This window comes from Cherax quadricarinatus, chromosome 83 (genome assembly GCF_038502225.1).
Source record: "Cherax quadricarinatus isolate ZL_2023a chromosome 83, ASM3850222v1, whole genome shotgun sequence".
NCBI classification, from domain to species: domain Eukaryota; kingdom Metazoa; phylum Arthropoda; class Malacostraca; order Decapoda; family Parastacidae; genus Cherax; species Cherax quadricarinatus.
This window is the reverse complement of record NC_091374.1, coordinates 676,674-686,897: the sequence shown is the minus strand read 5'-3', so window position 1 is coordinate 686,897 and position 10,224 is coordinate 676,674.

Genomic DNA, 10,224 nt, shown 5'->3' with positions numbered 1-10,224 from the left:
AGTGTTTTTTTTTTTTAAAAAGTGCCATCTCCCCCCAAAGGGTGCCCCAAAAAAAACCATCATCCTCCACTTTCCCTCATAAAATAAATGTTTTTGCAGAGGTTCAGGATCAACAGTTTAAGCATATACATATAAAGATACAAACATATCCCTCCAAAGTGATTCCCCAAACCCCCCCCAAGGTGCAGGCATTGCATTTTATGTTTCGGGATTAAGCCCGGCTATAAAAAATAAGGGTTTTCCCCTAACCCCTTCATAAAATTCCCTGCCCCCTTTCAACACTCATCAGGCCCCAAATCTTTGTCTCCTTTCCCTTTATCTAACTCGCCAGCACGCGCTGGAAGTCCAAGCCCTCCCCCAAAAAACCCCCTTTTACCCCCCCCCAAACCCAAAGGAAACCCCCTCCCCTGTTCCTTCCCAGTTTCCCCTCTCCATGTCTTTCCCACTTTGATCCATTCTTTTAAAAATGCCAAACCACCTCAACCCCCTCTTCACCCCTACTAATATTTTTATTAACTCCTCCCCTATTTCCCACTCTAATTTTCTAAAATTTTACCCACATTTAAAAGGAATCCCTCCCCCAACCGCCCCTCGCTGCATTTACAAAAAACCCCCCCACAAAAAGGTTTTGGGTACTATTTCTTTAATTTCCCCTTCTTTGCCCCCAAAGATAACATTTTTGTCTCCAATACTTCAGTGCCCCCCCTTTTTACCCATCAATTCTAGTTAACCTCATCCTTCATAAATCCATCCACGCATCCCCTCCCAAATACCCCAAATTCTAAAACTTTCCTCTTCCATACCCTCCCCAATTTGATACCCAATTTTTCACTAAATCATTTGATACCCTCACCCCTTCCTTTTTTTCTATGTTCACTTTCAACTTTTTTTACACACCCCCAAAATTGCCCCAAAACCCCGCAATTTTTTTTTAAATCTCCAAAACAGGGTACATAAAAATATTTTAATTCCATTTTGTTTTGTTCCCCAATTTAATCCACCTCTCCCAAACCCTAGCTTTTTTTTAAACCCCATCTATAAATATAAAACAACCAGTAATTAATCCTGTCTAAGCCCTCTTTTAGGGGAAGTAGTTTCCCCTCTTCTGCACCCCCTAACCTGAGCCTCACTATCCTCATAAAATTTTTACACATTTAGTAACACTACCATTCCAAATATTTTTAACATCTCCCAATTGCCCCTATCCACCATATAGCCTTTCTAAACCCATAAATCAAAAAAACTTCCCTACCTTTTAAATACTTTTCCATTATGTTTAAAAATTTATCTCACATCCCCGCTCAAAATTTCCCTTGCTCATAAAATTTTGCATTCTGTTTTCCCTCTAATTTTTAATAATAACCCCAGTATTTTTTCAATATTTAAACTTATTCCTCATAATTTTTAAGCCCTTTGTCCCCTTCCTTTATAAAAACTATACCTTTTTCCCCCAACCCCTGGAAATTTCTTTTTTCTCTTTATTAACCAAAGGTCCAACGTATACGTTTTACCTTCAACAATATAGTGGTTCGTATTTTTTTCCTCAGAATGTTCAGGTAGTCTGACAATTTGTTCCCAAAGAAATAGAATAGATTATCCATTTGCCCCCCAAACTACATAAAACATTTACAAAAATACCCCAAAATTGGTCGCATTCGGGGGTAATCGTTATGGGGCCCACTTCTTTATATGTTTACGTAGTCCCCCAAACGTTTTTAAATTAACTTGTTGGTCCTGGGAACAGGGAAAGGGGTTTGTGCATACTGTGTGAAAATAAAAAAATTGGGGGATCCTGGGTCCCTTTCCCCTTTTTTCCAAAAAAAAAAAACTTTTTTTTCTAAAGTTGGGGCACTACTAGAAAATGTATAAAATTTTTTGGCCAAAGGGAAACTCCAACTACCCCAACCTTTTCCCCCTCCTGCTTTTAACATTTCTGTCATGACCCCTCAGTTAACTGTTTTCCCCCTTTCATTCTATGAACCTCACGCCCCTCCCCCCCACCCCTTCTTCTTCCTCTAAGATGGTATCTAAAGATGGTATACCCCCCCAAATAAAAGTCCTTTTTCCCTTTTTTTCAAAATTTTAAAAGTTCCTAAAAAATATTCTCATTCCCAAAAATCACCCCCTCTACTCCCCCTATTTTTAAACAAACCCATTGCCCCCTGGCCCTTTTTTTCTCACCCCAAAATTTTCCTTTTTTTAAAATTTTTGACTGTGCCTCCCTTTCATCTGCCTTTTTTGCACTCTCTCACCCCTTTTCCCTTTCTTTACTCTCCATTTCTCTATTTTTATAAATCTTTTTTTAAAAACCTCTCAAAGCATTTTATTTTTTATCCACCCTTTACTTATATTCCCCCCAATCCTCCTTTTTCCTCCTGCACCTCCCCCTAAAACCCAAAAATTTTCCCCCAATCTAATACTGCATTACCATGTCTAAACATTAAACAAAATACCTTTGAGACTTCTGTTTCTATCCCCCCCCAGGTATGGTTTTTTAATCTGCTTTTTAAAACTTTCCAACCCTCTTAACCCCCCTCACTACTCATACTTAACCCCACCTTTCTACAATGGTTGCTTTATTTCCTGAATTTCCTCCTCCCTTTTTTCCTTTCCCTTTTACCTGTTGTGCCATTTTCCTCTGCCCCATCTCCCTCTTACCCTTACTACAACTAGAAAATTTCCATATATCAGTTCCCTCTTAACATGAATTATACTAAAAAAACCTTTTTATACTACAAACAAACTACTTTTTTTATGTCATTCTACCTTGTATATTTATTTATTCTCTTTTCATAAAATATGTTTTACTTATTCCCAAACCCTCTTTCACTTAGCTAAATTAAAGGCTCCCTTTTTTTTCTTTTTCCCCCCAAATTTCCTAACTCCCTCCCAACTTTTTTGCTTTTTGCATTGAAATCCCCAACCACAAGTATCTCAATTTGGTTAAAAACCCCCACATTCCTCAACTTTTCCCAAAAATTTTCTCCCTCCTTCTCTTTCCCATATTTTTAAAACCCCCATTTTAAACCCCAAACCCTTTTTATTTTCTCCACATAACCCGAATTAATAAATTTATAGTCCTTCTTTTTACACATCCTTCGACTTTTCCCATTTGGCCCTTAGAGAGAAAAAGGAAAGAGGGAACTATATTCAAAATGTGGTTAACTCATTGTTTTTACATCATTAAGGGGTATTTTTTGGGAAAGTTTTTTTATTTTTATTTATAATCATAACTAAGTGCTAAACCCCAAGGGTCTTTTGACAAAGGGGAGCCTGGTTTTTGAAAAAAATTTTTTATAAAGATCAATTTTCCATGCGTGTATAAAGGCAGAAAAAAAAATATTTTAATTTTTTTAAGATTTTTTAAATTCATTATTTTAATTCCCTTCTTTATTTTTTTAAAGACACCAACCCCCCGAAGACAGGTGACGAAAACATTACCCCCTTTAATAAAAAACATTTTTTTTTAACCGGGGAATTTAAAAGTATTAAACAAGCCTGGATTGTTTTACTGATGGTAGGATTGCTGATGTCTTTGTCTGTCTCAAAATGCAAGATTAGGCATGTCTTGTCTTCTATTTAACTTAGGTCACACTACACATAAATGACTTTATTTATACACCATCTGAGTTTTCTTTATTTTATCTTAATAGTTCTTGTCTTTTTAAATTTTTTCCTTTATTAGGGGGGAAAAAGAATCTTTCCCCCTAAGCCATCGTTTTGAAAAAGTAAACCCCAAAATGCGGGAACAATGGGCTGAAACCCCCTTTTCCTGAAAAGATTACTAAAAGAAAAAAGAAAAAATTTTTAAAAATTAAGTCAAGTGCGTGATTTTGTGCAGATGATAAGAAAGAGAGTTTGTGGATTTTATAATGAGAAGAAGGGGATGTCCTGGTTTTAAGTAAAACAAAGCTGAAGGGGGGAGGTTTCAGTGGAGAGAATAAATGGATTAGGTCAGGTTTCAAATGAGTTAGAGCTAAGAAGGATCAAAATGTTGAAGGGATGCTTAAGGAAAAGGGACTAAATTATTAATTCAAGGATTATGGGGAGAAAATAAAGGGTTTGGGTGGAAAGTGGTTATAAAAGGTGTATGCCCCGGGGAAAAAAGTGTGAGGGAGAGAAGTTTTAAATTTGGGTGAAAATGGGAGTTTTAATCAAAATTGAAGGGAAGGTGGTTGGGGATTTTAAAGCAAAGTGGGAAAAATTTATGGAAAGGGTATAGGGAAATTTTGGGGAGGGGTAAATGTAAATGGGGTTAAATTGGGGATGGGAGAAAAAAATTTTTAATAAGTAATAATTTTTGAAAAAGGATAAATAAATATACAAGGTATGATGTAAAGTAAAAAAGTAGTTTAAGATTATGTATTGGGGGATAAAGGTTGATGGGTACGGATGTCATGTTTATAGAGGGGAAATGATTATGGATCATTATTTGTTTTTACGTTAAGTAAGGGTGATGGGAAAAAAGGGGTGGGAAAAACAATAGAGGGGGGTGAAAATGTATAAACAAGGGAGGAGGAAATTCGGGTGAGATATGCACATTGGCAGAAGGTTAGTAAAAATGAGTAGTGGGGGGGTTAAAAAGGTGGAATGTTTTAAAAAACAGTATTGAATGTGGGGGAGGTTTGTGGTTATGGAGGGGGGGGCAGGAGGAAAAAGGGGAGTGGTGGGAAATGAAAAAAGGGGGGGATAAAAAAGAAAAAAGGGAGCTTATGAGAGGTTTTCAAAGCAGAAGTGTTATAAGAAGAGCAGAGTATTGGGGGAAAGAAAGGTGGGGGGAGAATAAAGGAGGCAGATGATGAGGGAGGCCTTCAAGAAATTTTAATGAAAATAAGAAAAAAATTTGGGGTAGGGTTTAAAAAAAGTTAAGAAACCCCAGGAAAAAATGGTTTCATTAAAACAGAGTAGGGGAGTTAGAGTGGGAATGGAGTATTGGGAAGATGGGAATATTTTGAGGGAAATTTTAAATGTTGGAAGAAAAAAGAGGCAGTAATTTCAGCACTGGGCAGAGGGATACCATCTTTAGGGTGAAAAAGAGGAAAAGTGTGGGGAGGTGTGAGGGCGTGAAATGAAGGGTAAAGCAGCTGGAACATGGGATCATGCAAATGTTAAAAAAAAGGGGGGTATTTTTGGAGGTTGGTACTTTTTTTTAATAAATGGGGGAAGGTACTAGGGGTTGGAGGATTATAGTCCCTTTATATAAAGGAAAAGGGGGCAAAAAAACTAAAATTATGAGGAATAAGCTACATATACCCGGAAAGTGTCGGTAGGTTTTTTAATTGAAAGAAATTTAAATAAGAAGAATGTGGATTGGATGAGAAAAAAGGTTTTTAAATGGGTGGGGATGTGCGGTGTTTCATTAGCATATATAGGGGTATTTAGATAAAGATGGGGGTTTTATTGTTTGGGTTTAGAAAGGCATAGATAAGGGGTGGATAGAGGGGGCAATGTGGCAGATGTTGAAATATATGGAATAGGTGGGAATTATTAAATGCTTAAGGGGATGAGGATAGTGAGGCTCAGGTTAGGGGGGAGAAGGGGACTACTTCCCGGGAAAAGTAGGTCTTAGACAGGGGGGTTTTAAGTCCCTGGTTGTTTAATAATTTTATAGATGGGGTTTTAGGAATAAATTAGGTTTGGAGGGGTGGATTAAAATTTTGGGGGAAACAAATTCAAATGGGGAAAGACACATTACTTTTCTGATGATACTTCTTTTGGGAGATTCAAAAAAAAAATTGAATTATGGATGAGTTTGGGGAAAGTGTGTAAAGGTAGAAAGTTGAAAGTGAAATAGAAAAAGTAAGGTGATGAGGTGTCAAATGATTTAGATAAAAAAAAAATTGGATATCAAATTGGGGGGGAGGGAAAAGGAAGAAGTGAAATTTTTCCGAATTGGATTGCGTGTGGGGGATGGTTTGAGGGTGAGGGTTTAAACCTAAAATTGATGAGAAAAAATAGTTCGTTGAGGGATATTGGGGTCAAAAAATTATCTATGGGGCAAAAAAAGGGAATTTTGAAATAATAGCCAACCTCTTTATGGGTGAAGCTTGGGTAAAAAGGGAGCGGGGAAGTTTGGGCAGTGGGGATGTCCCGTTTGGGCAAATGTAAAAATTTTTGGAAAATTCAAATGTGGTTGGGAGAAGGTGTGGAAATAAAAATTTTGTCAAAAGGGGAAAAAGGGGTTGTTGAGGGGGTTTTGGGCATTTTTGAGAATGGATCAAGTAGAATGACATGGGAAAGTATAAAACATGGGAAAAAACGGGTGGGGCTGAAAAGGGTTTTGGGGAGGGGTAAAAGGGGGTTTTGTGGGTAAGGGGCGACTTAGCGGGGGTTTAATAGGATGAAAGGAGCAGATTGGGGCCTGCAACTGTTTGGGGTGGGAGGTAATTTTAGTAAGGGTTGGAAACCGGATTTTCATATTGGACTTGAGTCCTGGAAATGGGGGCAATCCTGCACTTTAAAAAGGGGGGTTTGGGGGAAATTTTGGGTTTTAGGATATGTTGTCTTTTATGGTATGCTTCTAGACGTTTTATTTTTGGAAAACCCCTGCAAAAAAAGTGATAATGTGCAGTGTGGTGAAAGTGTTGAATGTGTGAAAATATTTTTTTTTTTGGGATTTTTTTCTTTTTTGGGGCACCCTGCCCGGTGGGAGGCAGCTTTTTGAAAAAAAAAAAAAAAAAAAAAATGTACAGGTATACAGGCCTAGCACATCAATGACACACCACTATAGAAACCTGTTATGCAGAATTTGGGGAAATTAGGCGTTTTTTTCCCGGATGACCCCCAAGCACTAACCCCGGTACCCATTTTTGTGGGGGCAGGGCAGGGACAACGGTGCTCCCCGCATTTTAGTCACCTCTTACAACACTCGGCCGACAAAGGGTCCTTTTTCCCCTGCCCCCTGGGGTATTCAGTTTTACTTATTAATTTTTTAAAGTACTATTTCTTCAATTCTAATCTTTTTAAATGAGGGTTTTGTACACTGGTAAATATTGTTTTCGGTTTAAAATCAAAACAAAAAAAGAAACCTTCTTCCACCTGCTCTGGAGGTTTGGGTGGGTTTTCCACGAGGCAGTCATGATCGGAGATGTTAGTATGATGTTGTATCTTTTTGTAGTCAGAAATTTCAGTTAAATTTTTTTTTAAAAACTTCTAAAATCATCAGCATGAATGACCCAAAAATTGTATGCACAAATCTTGAACGAAAAACTTATGATGATATTTTTTGGGCCAAGCTCAATAACTTGAGTGGGTTTAAAAATTAGTTAGACCCAAAAAACCCGATTTCTTTCTCCTTTTTGGTTAATTTTATTTTTCAGTGTTAATTGTGTATTTTTAAGTCAGGTTTTTTTGCTTTTTTATTCTTTTGAATTGAATTAAACCCAAACGGTCCAAAAAAATTTTACATTATATAATTTTACCCTATCCCAAATGTATATATATGTTTTTGGTCATACATTTATCATTACAAAAGCCTGAGTACCAACATGAGAGAATGGGTCCCTCCTTTCATATTAAAATAATTGGGATCCTGGGGACCATATGCTCTTTTCCTAAAAAAAACATTTTTTTTTTTTTAAAAAAATTGGGGACTCGAGGTAACGTATATATATTTACCGTTCGGTTAAATTAATTTCAACTAAATATGTAACGCTCTTTTGTTAATTGAAATAATGTTTGTTAGTTCCAAAAATAGTATGCTGTATTTTAAAATGTTTTTAGGAAAAAAGAAATTTTTTAAAAATTTTTATTAATGGTTTGAGATGGGGGCAAGGGCTTGAGCTTACTATCTACCATTGCATACATATGTATTAGTGTGTACACTCAAGTGTTGTTGCAGTGTCTTGCTTCAGAGGCAATCAACAGCCTGATAGGACAGGGACTGCCACAATTAGCCTCATTTAGATTATGCTGCACAGTTCTGGTCACCATATTACAGAATGGATATAAATGAACTAGAAAACGATAAAGAGGATGACAAAGTTGATTCCGTGTATCAGAAATCTTCCCTATGAGGATAGACTGAGGGCCCTGAATCTGCACTCTCTAGAAAGGTATAGAATTAGGGATGATATGATTGAGGTGTATGAATGGAAAACAGGAATAAATAAAGGGAATGTAAATACAGTGGACCTCGGTATTCGATATTAATCCGTTCCTGAGAGCTCATATACCGAGAATATCAAAACAATCAATTTTCCTCATAAGAAATATGGAAATCAAATTAATCCATGTAAGACACCCAAAAGTATGAAAAAGAAATTTTTACTACATGAAATATTAAGTTTAATGCAATAGAATAATTACAATAACAATAAAATAATTGACACTTACCTTTAATGAAGATCTGGTGATGATTGATGGAATGGGAGGAGGAGAGGTGGATGGTGTTAGTGTTTAGAAGGAATCCTTCCATTAGAACTTGAGGTAGACAAGTCCTTTCGGGTTACTTCCTTCTTCTTTTTAATGCCACTAGGACCAGCTTGAGTCACTGGACTCTGTCGCACAACAAATCTGTCCATAGAGCTCTGTACCTCCTGTCCTTTACGATTTGTCTAAAATGGGCCACAACATTGTCATTGTAATAGTCACCAGCACAGCATAATAGCTGTGTTAGGTGATTTTCATCCATAAAGGTTTGCACTTCAAGCCACTGTGCACATTTCCTTAATCTTTGAAGTAGGCACAATGGATTCCATAACAGGCATAGGTTCTCAGGGTTAGCCCCAAACCCTTCAAAATCTTTCTTAATTTCCATACTAATTCTCACCCTTTTTACCACAGGGTTGGCACTAGAAGCTTTCTTGGGACCATGGTGACTTATTTGAGAAACAAGCACCAAACACAGTGATAATATGGATAATATGGAATGTACGAATGTATCCTTAGATGCGCACACTGGCTGGCTTGTAAACACTGGCACACACGGGCAGTTCAGGCCACACGTGGACAGGTCTCATACGAATCGTATGAATACCGGTTTTCAATCGAATACGAGAAATTTTTTTGCGATATAATGCATCGAATACTGGATTTATCGAATACCGATGTCATCGAATCGGGGTCCACTGTAGCTTGCTCAAAATATCTAGCCAAGACAGGACTGCAGCAATGGTTTGAAGTTGGAAAATTCAGATTCAGAATGGAGTTGTGGATGAGTGGAACAAACTCCTGAGTACCGCTATAGAAGCTAAGATGTTGTGTAGTTTTAAAAATAGGTTGGATAAATATATGAGTGGGTATAGGTGGGTGTTAGCTGGACCTGACTAGCTTGTGCTAATAGGTCTGATGCCATGCCCTGCTCTAAGTGGATGTGACCTGACCTGACTAGGTGGGTCATGGTTAGCCAGGTGACTGGACATGCCTTGTATGGGCCAGTGGGCCTGCTGCAGTGTTCCTTCTTTCTTATGTTCTTAACATAATTAAAAAAATTATGACATAGGTAACATTGCTGAGTGACGTAAAGTCAGACGTAATGTTTGCTGAACTGAAATTTATTCTAGAACAGTGGCGTGAAAGGCAAATTCGTAGGCCAAAATGACGTAAAGTGGAGTGCACTGTATGCAGCTTTCTCTCATTATATGCATACTAAATAACCCACATGGGTTTAGAATTCTTTTGAATATAATAAATGAAAATTATAGTTTCATGTACTGTTCAGAAAGATAATAGTATTCTTGCTGTCTTTGTTGCAGGATGCCGAGATGATGTATGTGGAGCGAGGAATGCTGGTCTTCATGGCATTCTGTCAAGACTGCAAGTATAGACCAGGGATGAATCTACTGTAAACCCAAACCATCATATGTTGCTGAAAATTTTTCTCAGGCTGTGGATCTATATACTCAGTACCTGGCTAATTTCAGAATAGCAGTTTTCTAGATTCTTCATTGTTTATTTGAACTTAATAAGATTAAAAATATATCAACATACAGGTGCCCTCAACTTACGAAGGGTTACATTCTGCAAACCAATTGTAATAAAATATCATGTCGAATATGGATATTATATGCTTAATAAACAAGTGAATAACTACTGTCACTGAATAAGTAAATAAACAAATAATTACTGCAGCTAAGTAAATACTAGTATTGAAAAGTAAATAAATGAATACAAATTATGGACTTGCTGCCTTAATATTGGTAATTATCTTAGTTTCATCAGTCCATCACCCTTTGAATTTGTAGATTTGAGGTTGTCAGGTGATGGACTGATCACATCGCTTTA